Genomic DNA, 17296 nt, shown 5'->3' with positions numbered 1-17296 from the left:
TCCGGCCAAGATCTTCAGCTCTCACTGGATCGGTTCGCAGCCGAGTGTGAAGCGACTGGGATGGGAATCAGCACCTCCAAGTCCGAGTCCATGGTTCTCTCCCGGAAAAGGGTGGAGTGCCATCTCCGGGTTGGGGAGGAGATCTTGCCCCAAGTGGAGAAGTTCAAGTACCTCGGAATCTTGTTCACGAGTGGGGGAAGAGTGGATCGTGAGATCGACAGGCGGATCGGTGCGGCGTCTTCAGTAATGCGGACACTGTATCGATCCGTTGTGGTGAAGAAGGAGCTGAGCCGGAAGGCAAAGCTCTCGATTTACCGGTCGATCTACGTTCCCATCCTCACCTATGGTCATGAGCTTTGGGTCATGACCGAAAGGACAAGATCACGGATACAAGCGGCCGAAATGAGTTTCCTCCGCCGAGTGGCGGGGCTCTCCCTTAGAGATAGGGTGAGAAGCTCTGTCATTCGGGGGGATCTCAAAGTAAAGCCGCTGCTCCTCCACATCGAGAGGAGCCAGATGAGGTGGTTCGGGCATCTGGTCAGGATGCCACCCGAACGCCTCCCTAGGAAGGTGTTTCGGGCACGTCCGACCGGTAGGAGGCCACGGGGAAGACCCAGGACACGCTGGGAAGACTATCTCTCCCGGCTGGCCTGGGAACGCCTCGGGAACGCCTCGGGATCCCCCGGGAGGAGCTGGATGAAGTTGATGGGGAGAGGGAAGTCTGGGCATCCCTGCTTAAGCTGCTGCCCCCGCGACCCGACCTCGGATAAGCGGAAGAAGATGGATGGATGGATGGATGACTCATTATTCTCCTACTCACCTTTCCAGTAGAGGCCTCTCCCCTCTCACTTTCTGTGCTCCTCTGCCCTGACTCCTACAGGTCAATAGGGGTTGTGGGGTGATTATTATTATTATCTACTGATGATAGTCATACGTGAATGAGCTCAGCTCCTGTTCTGCTCCATGTGTAAAGTGAGAAACACAGCTGATGCTCCAGAAGGAAGTAACCCCAAAGATAGCAAATGGTAAAAAAGAGTGCACATTTAACTTTATAAATAACCAGGACCTTCATGATGCATTTCAGGCTAACTAGCTAACTAAGTAGCAGCATTGTTTTGGAGCGGGAATGTAACTTTTGCCTGCAAAACAACAAATGTATGACGTGCACAGAGGCTGTCTATAGTGTGCTAGACAGGTTTTTATTTGTCAAACACAGACCTGGTGTAAAGTGGAGTTAATACATTTTACTACAAGCAGTGATGAATACTTACTTTATTGAAAAAGTTTCTTATGTCCATTTTGGATCCGTTCACGTTCTTGTTCTGCAGCGCTGTGTGCTTCAAAGCTGCACACCTGCAGGATCGCAAGCAAGGTCGCAGAGAAAATGTGGACTGGAGTTTGAGTGATGTGGGCATTTTCTATATGAACAAGTGGAATGGATTGGATACTGACGCACTAAAGGGGCTCTCTACCTTACGCTATGAAGTGAGGGGGGCTAAAGCCCCCCTAAAATAGGCCTAACAACGCCAATGGTGATGAGTGAACAAAATAGTATTTGTTTTTTCAGTACTTATTGATTTTATATACATACTTCTTATGGGTTTCACTTTGTGCTTTAAATTTACAATGACAAATAAATATGTTTATTTATCTAAGTAGGGAGAATTGATCCCTAAATTGGTGGTGTTGATACAAGAGGTGGTATCGGTATATAACTGATACAATGACAAAGAAATATATTTATTTATCTAAGAGGAGGGCGGATTGATCCCTAAATTGGTGGTTTCGATACAAGAGGTAGTATCGGTATATAACTGATACAAGAGTAATTAGATAGATATTTTTATTTCCATAATAATTTTGTTGTCATTTTTGTTCATGTTTAAAAACTCAGATACTGATCCCCTTGACACAGGAGGCCTTTGATGGTAAAAAAAAAAACCTAATTATTTAAAAGAGTAGTAGATTGTAGTTTTTCATTTTATGACTTCGTTTTGCTCAAACAATTGTATACGATAAGGAACTATGTAGTTTAAATATCGTGTTGATATTGTTAAACCGTACATAGCAACCACCATAAATAAATGAAACACATTAGAGTTAATGCATGTGATCTGTATCAGCCAATTTCACTTATGGTTGATCGGTATCAGAATCAGCATTGAAATCCCTGATCGGAACATCATTAAGTAAGCCAATGTTAAAGGGTAAAAGTGGAATATATAGCAATATTCACCTCATAATGGATAGCAGTGGGTAATGCAGGCTTAGATTTTTTTATATTTCGTTTTGTTGTTAGTTAAATGTAATTAAAACAAGATAATTAGTCCTACAATTTTTGAGAGATGAGTTGGCCTTGTCTTGCTCAAAACCTGTGATAGTACTGCCATCTACTGGTTGTTAATAGGTCCGCAGGTTAAGGGTAGAAAACACTTATGTCCATTTGTTTTCAAACTAAAACAAGCCAGATATATTATGTAATTACATTTGTATTGTATTTTAATGTTTTAAATCATATTAAAATACTTTTGGTGATAATCAAACATGCATTAAAACTAAGCGAACAACTCAAATTGTGAAGAGGAAAAAAGTGCAATCAATATTAGTTTTTACTGAGCAATTAAAATAATTATGAGACATCAATAAAATAGTTTAAAAAAAATCCAGTGTATGTGATGAAGGAATGCAAATCTGTGTTTCAAATGTGGTTGTTTTAAGCTAAATTAGGCTGCAGGGTGTTACTTTTCAACAATGTGACCAGAGTATTCCCATTAAAAGTTCTAAATTATAGTATTTTCAAATGAGTCTCAGAGGTCTCACAATAGTCTATTAGAAGTGTGTTGTGTAAAATCGAGCCTTGATGCTGGAATTCAGACATTTTAAAAAGTGCTTTTACGAAGCCCCTTACTCAGAATATTATGTAGGTTTTAATGCTAATGAGCTGTTTGTCCAGAGTCGTCTCCAACAAATGTTCATGTGCACTTTTTACAAAAACAGAACTAACGTTGCAGTCACAGTTTAGAGGCAACGCCAAGCTAGGTTCAAATAAAATGATCCTACTTGACAGATAGTTTGCAGTGCTGTATTTTAAGATATGTAGCGACCAGCTTTTTGACAAAGTGGTCGGCGTAAGGGGCGTGCTCATCTTGCTTGGGGGCAAGCCTGAGGCGAAATCAAGACCACGAGTAATGAGGTTTATTCTTCATGACCTCATGAAAACCCCAAACTTCAAAAGCGAGCGTTTGAGTGGAGAAACAAATAAGTGAGGGAGATGATACATTTTTCCGTTTGGTGCTCATAAGCAGGCCCTAAGGCTGACCTGGGCAAATTAAGGCCCGGGGGCCGCATGCGGCCTGTTAAGCTTTTCAATCTGGCCCGCATATATTCCCAAATAATTTGTTTGGATCTTTAAGATGGAAACTGTAGCTGCCATTATGATGTGCAGTGATGTTTTCAAATTACCGTAAGTCTTAAAATATACAAAGTAATTCAATGGTAGGAATCTGCGCTTTTGCATGATATACTAGTTACTATGGTAATCTAATTAGTTACTATGGTAATCTAAATCACAGCAGCTCAGACGAGGCACTAAGCAGTGTGGGTGGGGTGCGTTTCCACAGCAAGTGTTTCCAGAGCGGCCAGCCTGAAATGCGGGTGCCGTGGATATGTATGTATATATATATATATATATATATATATACATACACACACACATATACCGGCCCCCAGACACATTATTTTCTCTAAATTTGGCCCTCCGAGTCAAAATAACAAAATAATTGCCCAAACCTGCCCTAAGGAAATGTATTATTACTTATAGAGTCACTATAGCATAACAGGGGACTTTTCATTGTTTTGAATTATCAAAAGGTTCCACTACATAGTTTTTCCTACTGTACATTCACAGAAATGTGTAACCCTCTTTAAAAGTGCAACTTTTGGCAGCATTAATTAAGTTCCAGGCAAACAGTGACCGAATAAACATCCACTGTGAGTCATGCAGATGTGTAATGAGAAGGCTAAAACAGAAACCCAAAATCGTCGCTCACTATGTAGTTAGTAGGCCGGGCGTTACGGCAGATTTTGGTATCAATCCAATATACAAACCAAGTAAATACAGGGCCCGTTGAAAATGTCCAAAATCGTTTAATGCTTATGCGATTTTGCCTTTAATTTGTTGATTGTGATTATAATTGAGTAAAACATACTAGGGATGTTCTGATCGGGGATTTATGCTGACGATTCTGATACTGATGAGTGAAATCGGCTATAGGCAATACTGATAATGATCACATGTACTAGCTGTATATTTTAATGTTCCTCTATTGTGAGTACTTTTGACAGTTTATCAATATCAGCACATTATTTAAACTAGTTCCTTATTCTCTTTTATTACATACAAAACAAAGCAAATTTTCAAAACAAAGTCTCTGAAAACTGTGTCACCAGCAGAAAGGTTCTAATTAGAAGCTTCACACTGAGCCTCACTGGCCAAAACTTTTCCATAAGGGTGTCTCAGTGACTGGAAAGCAACAGACGCTCTTCAGTTGACTACATTTTACAAGAAAAGATGGCAACAGTGCTACTTGTAATAATTATAAGCCTGCTAGTTCATCAAGAGGAGGACATGCAAGCAATATGCTGAAACATTTGAACACACAGCATGCAATAAATATAAGTGAAAGTAGTCGTTTTGAACCGCTTCTGTTAGGATTTGATCACGGTGATCCCAGGATGCAGAGACGAGAGGCAATGTTGAATAATAAAAGGGGAATATTTAATAAGTCCAACAATTACAACAAAAGGCGATGGGGCAAAAAATGCACACCATGAATAATCAACAAAAACAGGTTCCACAGTGGTCGGCAGGGAGGTAGGCCAGGGCGCACTGAACACAGCAATAAGTCCAACACAAAAATCCTCTTTACCTCAGGGGGGGCTAGGAAGCGAGCACAAAGAGGTGAGGGATTACAGGAATAAGGAGTGGCAACATACCGGGACTGATGAAACGAAGCAGGCACATGCACGTGGGAGGTGCAGGAGACAATAACCGGCGAGGCCAAGCTGACCGTGACGTGCCTATATACCGGAGTGCTAATTGTGAGCAGGTGTGCATCAAGGTCCGCCCCTCGCCGAGGACAAATCACTAGAAGCACAGGTGTAGACAAGCGGAGAAAGCAGGAAAAACACTAAAAACACAACAGCTTCGATCTCATCCCAGCAACAGTAACGCTAGCACGTCATCTGAATACAACAAGTACTAACGCCTCCAATTAGCGCAATTTTTTGTTAAATAGAAATAAATGCCTTGTCATTTAGATGAGCATGACGAGAAACAGATACTGACTGCACTCTTAGAAATAAGGGTTCTTCTACAAGGGCTGAGGTTCTAACTGGAACCATTTTCTTCTGAAAAACCCTTTCCCGAAGAAAGGGTTTACCATTTTGATCCAGAGAACCCTTTAAAACCCTTTTTCTGAATAATTGGTTTTAAAAGGGTTCTCACTAACACTAAGGGTTCCAGTAAGAACTATTTTGATCCAGAGAACCGTTTTTGGAAGAAAGAGTTCTTCAGGGATTGTTGAAAGCATGGGTAAGATCCTGTGTCACCAGGGACATACTTCCTGATAACATTTGCCAATAATGGTGCAAAATACATTTCCTTGTGACAACTGATACAAATACTTTTCATATACAATGTGTTTGTTTATTTTAAAGCAAGCTCTTCTTCCCCAGATCCTGTTGATCAAACTGTAACATAATTGCCCCTCTTGGGATTTGAACACCTGCCACCCAGTCTAAAGTCACTGGCAATAGTGACTGAGCTAACCAGCTGGCTGCCTTCAGTCATCAGGTCCACCATACTAGTCTATTACCTTACACCTTCTGATCAGACATACTAATAATGGCAGTCCTATAACTGAAATGTTCTGTTACCAATTTATTTCCACAACCATTAATTATAAGAAAGCAAGATCTTCATCAGCAAATCTTGTTGACTCAGGCAAAGATTAGCTGTGACTGGGAGGACCATTTTTGAAATCTGCCTTGACAACTGCTGTCTGGGTGGTGATTCCGTTTGAGAATTAGCTCAGTGATTTAGGAGCTGGTTCTTGGTGCCAAAGAACCTGGGTTCAAGCCCTGACAAAGGTGGTGATGACAGCTCATAAAAATGCCAGATGGTCTTTGTGAAGCAAACATATACATTTTAGAGTCATGATAGATTAAACATCAGTTATTAACTTATGGAGCAAATCGAATCAATTAAAAAATCAAAGTACCAATATCTCCATTCTGTCTAGATGCAATATGTGTATTTTCAGATTTTTGTCTTGATAACTGATATATTTACAGTGGTTTCAAATCTGCATGCACAACAGTGAATGGCTTAATCAATTTGTGAAGCCACTGTTGAATTGTCACTTGCCAATTAGCTCAGCATGATAGACCACAGTCTTTGGTTCTGTTGTTGTGGATTTTACCCTCAACTGGTGCAAAAGGAACATTATAATGTCAACTGTCTTGCCTTCCTGTTCTCCTGTTTGTTGCTCAGAATTGCCTTAATTTGCCAAAAATCGCCCGGACCCGAGCCGACCCATCGCTGCGCAGCAGTTATAATTGTGTTTATTTAGTTTAGATACACTACTCCCTTCTTCAGGAGGAAATTACACACAGCAAAGAACAAGCAAGGGGGCCCCTGCAGCAAGGATATAACCCCTCTTTCTGGGGCATCTAAGTGAGCTATACGACTCACTGGACAAAGGCTTTTGAAAGTTTGTTACAAGTCAGGTGATCTAGGGATACAGTTTGAAGTTGTGAGTTCAAGGCCTGGTTGATGCAGAGTGACCATGTTAATGCATACTGAGGTGATGTGTGGATTAGTGACAGACAATTTAAAAAATATTAAACACTTATTTTACAGACAATTTTACTCATGTATTTGTCTCCTCCTCATACGTTTCCATGATCGGCCTCATCCCATGGCTGCTGTACCCTGCTGACTGGCTTAGTCGAGTTGTGAAGCTGCACATAAGTTCATTGATAGACAACGGTCTTTGATGTCAGAGGCCAAGCCTTAACTGATGCAAAAATCACACTGTAATGCTGACTTTTAGGCTACTACATCAGGGTTTGTTGATGCTGGGAATTGAACCCTGATCTCCCAGGGGAAAGGGCAAGGTTTGGTGTGTTGGGCCAGGGAGCTAGCATGATGGTGGCTGTCATGTGTGAGTTAAGAGCTGGTTGCCCCATGGATTGCACCACATGGTCTGGTCTTCCCTGCCTACAAACCAGGTGTGACATACCAATAGTGATTACTGTGAACAGAACAGAACAAAGAAGAACAGGAGAGAGAACAGAAGAAACTTCTGAGAATCAAGGTGAGCTAAATATAATATCTTATTTCAGCATGCTTGACCCTAGCTGAGGACTTTTATGGTAAAAGGTGGACTAAGCATTTGTTTCTTGTTATGTTTTGTTCGTTTGCTTATTTGTTTGTTTTCTTGTAGAAAACAAACAAACAAATTGATTGTGGTCAAACAATACAATACCTGACAAAGCTCTGCTGAGAGCTGCCATAACAAAATAGGTCACAATATATTTGTACAATTAATCTTGAATCATCCTAAAAAGGTTATCGTAGTTGTTATTTTAATGAACTATTATAGTATAAATTGTCAATGTTAGAAGGAGCTTTAACATTGTCGGTAGCGGCGTTGCGGTCGCCATCCAGCTCGTCTTTGGAGGGATGGGTGGGCTGGTGAGCACCATGGATCTAATACATCCATGTTGAGCACACACTAATGTGCGGGTAGGAGGAGCAGGGAGACTGGGCTTGAGCTTGGTCTCCAACATAGTGGTAGCAGAAAGATAACACAAGATGAAGGTTACAGAGAGGATGATTCTTCGATATTATATAACTTTTTAAAAAACATGTACACCTCATCTTAATGGTTACCTCTTACTATATTGCTTGTCATTTTTCTTGAATGCATATAGGCTCAGGAGAGTGAAGAATGTAGAGAGGATGAAAGAAGCATTGAAGCTCATATCAATGAAATGTCTACAGAGATGCTTAAGGTACACCCAGATCTGAACTCTTTAAAGGAGAGAATGAGATGAACCTGTGCATACCGAAAGACCTTCATGGCAACTGCCAAGGCAGAGGAAATCATCGAAAAGTTTCCCGCACTGAAGCTTCTTAAAATAGTTGGTATCTTCAAGCATTGAATTGACCATATTTAATTGTATGTGTATTATTTCATTTATGATCATCAAGTATTTTGAGATGACACTTTGTATCCCTCCTTACAGCTTCTGTGGGAGATGAAGGAGCAATTCCTTGTAGAAGCTGATCATAGAATGGTCACAGAGCTGGATCGAATGGCAACGAAGATGGTTCAAAGAGCATCTATGTGTGACCTAAAGGACTGCTGCCAGAGGGCAATCAATGCCTGCCTGGATGATTCAGTAAGACGAGGTATCTAGGCCTATATGTGTATCTATAGGAGCCACAATCTGTATTTCTGAAAAACAAAAAATATTACAGAATAATTTTATTTCCTCAGGACTCATTAGGGATGCAACAATTCTACTGCTGCCTTCCATTTTCAGAGAGGATTCATCCTTTCTATACACTCTACTGGCGGTAAATACTGCATTTAAGGTCAAGATTTAGGAATTGGCATTATCCATATTATGGCAACATTGAGTCATTTTGCGGTTTTCACAGCAGGTTTTATTTACTGACATGTATCTGTTTTTATTGCACAGGAGCCAAGCGTGCCTACTCCAGCAATCATGCTCCATAACACACGAGGGGAACCCTTTGCAGGCACAAAGGATAACCGTATACCTGGATGGTATACAGGTTTTGACTGAGGACAGCAGCATGGACATATCATATGCTATGAGTGCATTAATGTCACTCTATTTTGTTTTTGCTGTCCAGTACCCAAAGGAACTGAGAAAAACTCTTATTTTCATTGAAAGATTTGTGTTGGGGATCAAGGACCACAGTGTTGTACCCATTTCAGTGAAGAGACTATACAACTGTGTCGGAAGTGGGGAGTAGTGAGTAGATGTGTTGCAGCATGGGATTTCATGCTTTATGTTCTTGTTAATGGTCAAATTCCTGCTGCTGCCCTTTGTTTGTACATATTGATAAAAAAAATATCCCTTATTTAATACATATTTTGGACCAATACATTTTGTTTGATTTTGGCATAGTGTCCCTAGACTTCCATTATTGTTACAATACGTAACATTTTGAGTACTTGTTACATAACACTGAAAAGTATTTCAACATTATTTAAATCAATGTGAAAACTTTGATTCCCTCACTTTCTCATTATTCTGTTCCACTGTCACAATTAGTACATACAGTATGTACACTGATTCTTTTCATTGGACCATGCATTATTTTATTGTTTGTAGATAGCTTACAATAAGGCGCAGTAAATGCAGTAAGTGCACCTTGGATTGATTGAATTAAAACTATTTTGTGTCTCTTTCTGCCATGTCACCATTGCTGGAGATTTATTTACACAAATTCACCTACTGAGGACAGCATGACGTGTCTGGCCTGTCATGTTGCTGATTCCACTGGACCTATGCTGACTTTTGACCTGTTCTCCCCTGGGACCTACACAGCCTCTCCTGTTTTGTTGGACAATCTTTAAATAAATGTTTTTCACATTAAAATGTTTTGAATGTTTGTTCAATGTCAACATGATAAATGACCACAATATAATATGAACTAAACTGATCTGTAGAATACAATATGGTTCTTTATAGAACCCTCAGAAGACAAGACGGTTATCGGTGAAAACCTTTGAAAAAGGATGTTTTTAGAACCCCCTGTGTCAGGTCTAGATGAAACCTTTGAAACATGAAAGAGTTCTTAGTGGAACTCCCTGTGTGGGTTCTAGATGAAACCCTTGAAACATGAAAGGGTTCTTAGTGGAACTCCCTGCATGGGTTCTAGATGAAACCCTTGACAAACGAAAGGGTTCTTAGTGGATCTCCCTGTGTGGGTTCTAGATGAAGCCCTTGAAATACAAAAGGGTTCTTAGTGGAACTCCCTGCGTGGGTTCTAGATGAAACCCTTGAAATACAAAAGCGTTCTTAGTGGAACTCCCTGTGTGGGTTCTAGATGAAACCCTTGAAATACGAAAGGGTTCTTAGTGGAACTCCCTGTGTGGGTTCTAGATGAAACCCTTGAAACATGAAAAGGTTCTTAGTGGAACTCCCTGCGTGGGTTCTTTGTAGAACCTCTCATGGGGGGTTCTGGGTGGAACCTTACACACACAGTTCTAGGTATAACCCTTCATGTTGGGTTCTAGGTAGAACCCTCCAAAAGGGTTCCAAGTGGAACCTTTATTAAAAGGTTCTACCTGGAGCCAAAAAGGGTTCTCCTATGAGGACGAGTCAAAGAACCTTATATGGTTCTACTTAGCACTTTTATTTCTAAGAGTGTGGCTTCAAGGCGGGCAGCCCCAGTTCGCTTCTGCCGCTGGACAAATGTCCCCAAGCAGCGACTAAGTTTGTGGTCAAAAGTTTGCATTTCCGGTAGGTGAATGTTCAATTGTAGTCAGTTGCATGTTTTCATCCAACTAGATTTAAGCAGAATCGAAAGTAGAATTGGAACCGGAAAAATCTTATCAGGAACTTTTACAGGAACTATCCCATTGCAAAACCAAATTTTCCAACTTACTGGTACGTGCCTATGTGTATTAGGGATCTGTGTAAGTCCCGAAAATTTGAAATCAAACCGTGGAGGCATTGCAGAGACATTGCCTTCCTTCATAGTTCCTCTATTTTAATCAAGTATGACGTTTTGTTGAAGTGTGACGTCAGCGAATTAACCATTGATGGTAGAAATGTACCCGAACATCCTTGTGCGAGGTAGCCTATTTTATTGTACATAATACCGGCTGTACCACAACATTTCCATGATAAAACCTAATGAAGGAAAATGCTCTGATGTTTGTTTGCCTGTACCAGCCTCATCTGAAGTAGAAAGTACCTTACTTTTAACTTATATAATTTGTGGCAATGTGCCTTCAACTTCCGTGATTGCCACGAAGAGTCTTGCTTCACCACAAAAAGATGGATTTTCCGAAAAACGGCATTTAATGGCGGAGTCTGTGCCTACTATTTATGGCATTGGAGGAAACAATGAAACGGTAAGTAATAGAAGTATGCTAGAAATGTGTGAATAATACATTAGCTATGTTAGCTCGAGTTGTTGTGTAGCTAGCTTAGCCTTCTACATTAAAGACGGTAGCATCAAATTGTAAAATGTTAAAAAATTATTTATGATGTCAACAGCTTGACCGAACAGTGGATTGATACTACTTCCATTGTTTTCTATGAGGGGGAATACAACTTTTAAATCTAAACAAACCCAAGGTGTTTGGCTGCGGGGCTTCAACTGTATTCCAAATATTGGTCTGCTTAGACTAGGTGAGAATGTTTTTAGTGCTTGTGGGCCCAAAAATGTATTTTCCAAAACATTTTTAGCTGAACACACAAATAGTAATGCAGAATACTACATAATCCACCATCTCATCTAAGATAAATGTATTCAATGCAGATATTTATTTTTGTGTGTGTGTGTGTGTGTGTGTGTGTGTGTGTGTGTGTGTGTGTGTGTGTGTGTGTGTGTGTGTGTGTGTGTGTGTGTGTGTGTGATCGTCATATCAGTTGGGAACGCAACACAAATTTCCATCCAACAAACAGCTGCTGTCCACAGACTAAACAAAAATAGACTCTTTTTCTCATTTTATTTTGGAGGATGACGAGGCCTGCGTTATTCCCCTCCTTTTGGATGAGTGCTATTCACAAATATTTGGACAAGTGTGCAATTAAGAGTGTGTCAGCGCTCTTGTGGAAAAACCCAGTTTTTATTTGCGAGGCTCAAAAGGCAACTTTTGAGTGTGTCAAACGAGCCGGGCAGCCTGCACACAGCACATGAGGGTGAAAAATAATCAACAGTGCAACGTGGCATTTAACAGCTGACTGGTTTCAGGTCTCAAAAAAAAGACTGCCTTTATGCTTAACCCCTTGAGGTCACACTTGTTACTTTATGCAGTTTTAGCAAGCTAATTATGGCGCCTCAGGGCTGAAAATGCTATAAAAGTAAGCAGAACTCATAATACTTGAAGGCCAGATATATTGTGCACCAGTTATTATAAAACATTGGCATTTTCAAATATACAATAGATAACATTTTATAATTTAAATAGAAAGTGGATGGCTCTATTCGCAGGGGTAAACAATTGCTGCAGCTCAGAATCCAGCAGAGGGCGCAGTCTTACAAAGTCAATTCACTCAACATTTTCCAGCAGGAAGATGCATTGGACAAGGAAACACTACTGCCAACCCTCCCGGAATTTCCGGGAGACTCCCGAAATTCAGCGCCTCTCCTGAAAACCTCCCGGGACAAATGTTCTCCCGAAAATCTCCCGAAATTCAGGCGGACCCGAGTGACGTGTCGACAGCCTGTTTTGATGTCCGCTTTCCCACAATATAAACAGCGTGTCTGCCCAATGACGTTATAACTGTAGAAAGATCGAGGGCGAGTTCTTGGTTTCTTATGTGGGTTTATTGCTAGGCAGTTTCATTAACGTCCTCCCAGCGCGGTAACAACACACAACAACAGCAGTCACGTTTTCGTCTACCGTAAAGCAGTTCGTCTGCCGTAAACAGCAATGTTGTGACACTCTTAAACAGGACAATACTGCTATCTACTGTACATACATATGTGCAGTGTTGGGACTAACGCGTTACAAAGTAACGCGTTACTGTAACGCCGTTAGTTTCGGCGGTAACTAGTAATCTAACGCGTTATTTTTTTATATTCAGTAACTCAGTTACCGTTACTACATGATGCGTTACTGCATTATTTTACGTTACTTTTTATGTAGTATAAAGTGTGTTTTATCGGAGCGCTGCTGTGTCATCGTTCTGATTCTTCCTGTGTCACAAGCCGGAGAAGAGAGAGAGACATGCGCTCTGTGTGGGTGTGTCTGAGTGTGAGTGTGGGGAGCGAGGGGGGGGGCGTGTCTGATCATGGCGGAGCCAGAAGTCGAGTTTGCTAACATGGAGATATTTTCACTACTTTTCTTTTGTCGAGTACAAAGAAAATAACATTTTAGTTAAATGTAAATTGTGCTTTCGATCAAAGATGCCATCTACTGCCCAAAACAGCAATTCAAATCTGCTGAAACAAGCTACATAGCAACATGCTTCGACGAAGCTAGTAAAGAGAGACAGAGACTCTGATGCCACTTCACCTCCACCACCACCACCATTCACCGCTGAAGGTACACACTCTGTCAATCAATGTTCCCTCTAATTGTTCATGTGTGTGAGCAAATGCAAAAAGTCCCTGAGCATTGAGTGGAGTCCATGTGAGCAACGTTAGACGTGCACACTGTGGCTACACCAGCAGCACACCTGTCCCAAACCTCACTAAATAACAACTTACATCTCCATCCATCCATCCATTTTCTACCGCTTGTCCCTTTCGGGGTCGCTGGAGCCTATCTCAGCTGCATTCGGGCGGAAGGCAGGGTACACCCTGGACAAGTCCCGCCCTCATCACAGGGCCAACACAGATAGACAGACAACATTCTCTTATTATTATAATCAAATGACAGCAGTCATTTCCATTTCTAATATAAGTGTTTAGGCCCACTTATAATGACAATAACAAAAAATATTGTTTTTCATGAACTGTGTACTTGTATTGTTTGTCTGGGTGGAGGTCCTGCTTTGGAAATAATTTGTACCCCTTTCAGACATTGCATTTAGTTCCCATTAAAACATTCACATGTTGCACAATGAGATGTAAGCAGGGGATCATGTGTACATTCCTGCAACTTCCTGTTTGTAAAAAATATATTTTTATTAGTATTTATTTAATATACTAACAGCATTTAATGATTAATATTTTAAATTAAGATTCCTAATAAATGACACTAGAATAAGCACACATTTGATTGGTAAATCATAGTGTAACAACCTGGAATGACACTTTATGTGTGGTGTTGGAGTTGTCCGACTTTTTGTGTGGCTGTAAACGCATCACTGGCTAAGTGCCATATGTGCAAGTGTTGGCACACATGAGAGAGCGAGCGGCTGCTGTTGATATAACAAAGTTGCTTTTGGTCTGGTTTGTACTGCAGAAAATGACCAGTTTTGCTAGATATCATTTTTGTTACTAATGTTTTGGTGATGTGTTTATGGCCGACAGTAAAGAGTTTTGCTCAGTAAAGTGATGGATGGAATTCATGTCCTCAAAGCGTCTCGACAGACGTTACAATATTTTAACAATGATGACGAAAACGGGTTTCTCTGTCGTGTCCGTGTCGTGTCAAAAATTGTTATGCGCTTATTTTTTTATTTGATTTTGTGCATGGCATAGATTTGCCGTGCGCAGAGGACGCTTGAGCAGTGCACAATTGCACATGCGCGCTCCTGAGAGGGAACGTTGCTGTCAATTCTCTTATATACTCTTTCATTCTAGACTTCTAGAGTGTTTGATTATCACATCACTCTAAATGTATAGACTATAAAGTTCACAAACATAAAGAGGGATCCTAGTGGGCCAGGCCAATCTTTCCTTATCTCTAAACTAAAACTGGGGAAATGTGTAGTGTTCTGGGTTTCAGACATGATTTTGTATAAGAATTACTTGAGGAAGAAAATGCCTGGTTAGACTTTGTGTATGTAGTGTGTGCCTTTCTTGGTTTACATCTATGCTGTTATTATGCTGTTTGTTACTTATGTATGTTATGTTGCAGCTATTTAAAATACTTTTGTCAATTTGTTCTGGCCAGAAACAAATTGGCCTTTGTAACATATCTTTGTCTTTGTGTGTTGTATGTAGACCACATGGCTTAGCAGAGTTGAGTGATGCAAATGCATGTCAAGTTGATCAACAGATTGTATTATTCTCCAGTGCAATAACAGTACTGAAATGAAGGCTAAAAGGGCATTAATTGGAGCTTTAAAAAAAAAGAAAAAAGAAGTAACTAAATAGTTACTTTTCACAGTAACGCATTACTTTTTGGTGTAAGTAACTGAGTTAGTAACTGAGTTACTTTTGAAATGAAGTAACTAGTAACTGTAACTAGTTACTGCTTTTCAGTAACTAACCCAACACTGCATATGTGACAATAACATCTACGGCTTTTAGAGAGTGCAGTGCACAACTGCGCGCACAACAAGGAGACGAAGCAGAATGCATCATCAGAGAGGGTGTTCAGCATGGTTAGAAAAATAGTGACAGAGAATAGAACAAGGATGGACAATTCAACCCTTAACTCAACAATGAGTAGATGAGTGTTATGTGTGTGTATATGTGTAAATAAATGAACACTGAAATTCAAGTATTTCTATATATATATATATATATATATATATATATATATATATATATATATATAATAAAATATATATATAGCTAGAATTCACTGAAAGTCAAGTATTTCTTATATATATATATATATATATATATATATATATATATATATATATATATATATATATATGAAATACTTGACTTGGTGAATTCTAGCTGTAAATATACTCCTCCCCTCTTAACCACGCCCCCCTCCCCCTCCCGAAATCGGAGGTCTCAAGGTTGGCAAGTATGCACTACTGTATAATTCTATTCCATAGTGTATATCTGTAATTGTTTCTTAATGTGTAAAACTGAATTAAAATGTTTTGAATTAATAACTGTATGACACATATAATAAATCTGAAATAATTTTTATCCCCAAAAGGATGCACAATATAAAAATCAATACGGGTGCCACTTGAATACACATATATACATATATATTTGGAGAGTCAGATCGGGCTTATAACCGCCACGGGTAAGATGTACCCCCGTGCTACCTGCCACATTCGGGCAGTTGGGGCTCGTAAACCTGGTAAGGCAGCCCATCTAGGAGAAGGAAATCGCCCATCTAGGAGAAGGAAATCTCCAATCTCAAAATCACCGCTGCCTTGCGGTCAACCCACTCGAGGGTAAGGCTAAGGGAGTGAACCCCGACAGAAAATCAGGAGCCGGAGTCCCAAAGGCGGTTTGACGTTGTAGCGTCATTCCGGCAACTCCTGCAGCGTCGCTGGTGCCAAGCTGTATCGACACTTGTCGCTCCCTTGGATCCACCAGCCACGCGGAGGTGGGGGGGGGGGGGCTTGCTGCCTGGACAACAGCTTGCTCTCCATAGTTCCAAGCCCGGGCCATGTAGATCCACTGGAGAGGTCACTTTGGATGTAACCCGTCATCTCCCGAGACGGAAGGATGCCGCCGACGACGATATATTAGGGTTGTACGGTATACCGCTTTAGTATAGTACCGCGATACTAATGATAGATATTCGGTACTATACCGCCTCTAAAAAGTACCGGTCACCCACCCTCCACCCCCCGTCATCATCACGTCGTGTCATTGCTGGTTTACGAGCAGAGGAGCATGTTCGGCAGCACACAATCACGGCGTAGTTACAAGCAGACACAGTGTGTGGACAGAAAAGGAAGAATGGACGCATTTTGGCTTAAAAACTAACGATAAAGGTGAAGTTATAACACTGAAACGCCCTCAGGAAGAGGTGCTTTAAGACATGGCTAGCGAGCGAGCGTCTAAAGTCCATCCGCAGTCTGCAGTGTTTTAGCTACTTCTAAATCACTAATCCTCGCCTCCATGGCGACAAGTAAAGTAAATGTCTTACAAGTATCATTCCTGCAGGACGAGGAATAGCTAAACATGCTTCACTACACACCGTAGCTCACCAGTGTCACAATGGAAACAAACGCCATGGGTGGATCTACACCTGACATCCACTGTAATGATACCAAACACAGGAGCGTATCTAGTTGATAGTACTATGATTACATTGATATTTTTTAGCATCACAAAATCTTTCGAGTTTTTTAAATTTATATTATGTTTACAAACTCAGGAAATATGTCCCTGGACACAAGAGGACTTTAAATATGACCAATGTATGATCCTGTAACTACTTGGTATCGGATTGATACCCAAATTTGTGGTATCATTCAAAACTAATGTTTAGTATCCAAACAACAGAAGAATAAGTGATTATTACATTTTAACAGAAGTGTAGATAGACATCCCACAGGGTGGTAGTATTATGCTCTGGGCCTGTTTTGCTACTAATGGAACTGGTGCTTTAAATGGGACAATGAAAAAGGAGGATTACCTCCAAATTCTACAGGACAACCTAAAATCATCGGCCAGGAGGTTGGGTCTTGGGCG

At 40.6% G+C, this 17296-nt stretch overlaps 1 protein-coding gene across 1 annotated transcript in view; it reads right to left on the bottom strand.

Moving 5' to 3' along the window:
* Positions 1–17296, bottom strand: part of tex264a (testis expressed 264, ER-phagy receptor a) — a 266859-nt gene that overhangs the window by 245461 nt on the left and 4102 nt on the right. The gene's annotated exons all lie outside the window — the stretch shown is intronic.

Source organism: Nerophis lumbriciformis, linkage group LG38, assembly GCF_033978685.3.
Source record: "Nerophis lumbriciformis linkage group LG38, RoL_Nlum_v2.1, whole genome shotgun sequence".
In the NCBI taxonomy this organism is placed as follows: domain Eukaryota; kingdom Metazoa; phylum Chordata; class Actinopteri; order Syngnathiformes; family Syngnathidae; genus Nerophis; species Nerophis lumbriciformis.
This window is presented reverse-complemented; position numbering and strand designations above follow the sequence as displayed.